The following is a 599-nucleotide window of genomic DNA, read 5'->3' as shown; positions in this document are numbered from 1 at the left end:
CGAAAAAGATGAGTTATTTCCTTAGCTTGATAGTCGGTGGAAACTGAAAATGTTCCTTCATTTTTGTGTGCCCTTAATCAACGTTTTTCGGTAAAATCCACATTGAAATGAGTTCTTAAATGGGCTTGAAAAGTGTTCAGACAAAATAACGATATTTGAGTTTAAAATTCACAAACCTGCGGAGAAAAAGCTAATTTCTTCATTTTGATTATTTGGACGAGAGCTTGATTTCACCCCGCCGCGTCACTTACATTTGTTCCCCAGTTGGAGAACAGAGACTTGGAGGTCATTGACCTATTAGTGGAGAATTAGTCCAAACCAGGGGGTCCAAATATAACTCATAATTGCTTTTCCGGGTAAGCTAACAACCATATGGTGCAGAATGGAATCCAGCTGGGCTTAGGAAATTAACTACATGGGGATATTGATTATTTGCTTTGGAAGAAACTCATGTTTTCCAATTCGTTATTCTTTTTAAAATAATATATTTTAGGACATAAATTCTTTGCTATTGATTCACTTTCAATGGGATTTAAACGTGACTATTCTTTTTATTTCTTTATGTTTCGGTGCTGTTCCGTTCTTGCAAAAAAGTGGGG

The sequence above is a fragment of the Aplysia californica genome, unplaced genomic scaffold (genome assembly GCF_000002075.1).
Source record: "Aplysia californica isolate F4 #8 unplaced genomic scaffold, AplCal3.0 scaffold00190, whole genome shotgun sequence".
In the NCBI taxonomy this organism is placed as follows: domain Eukaryota; kingdom Metazoa; phylum Mollusca; class Gastropoda; order Aplysiida; family Aplysiidae; genus Aplysia; species Aplysia californica.
This window is presented reverse-complemented; position numbering follows the sequence as displayed.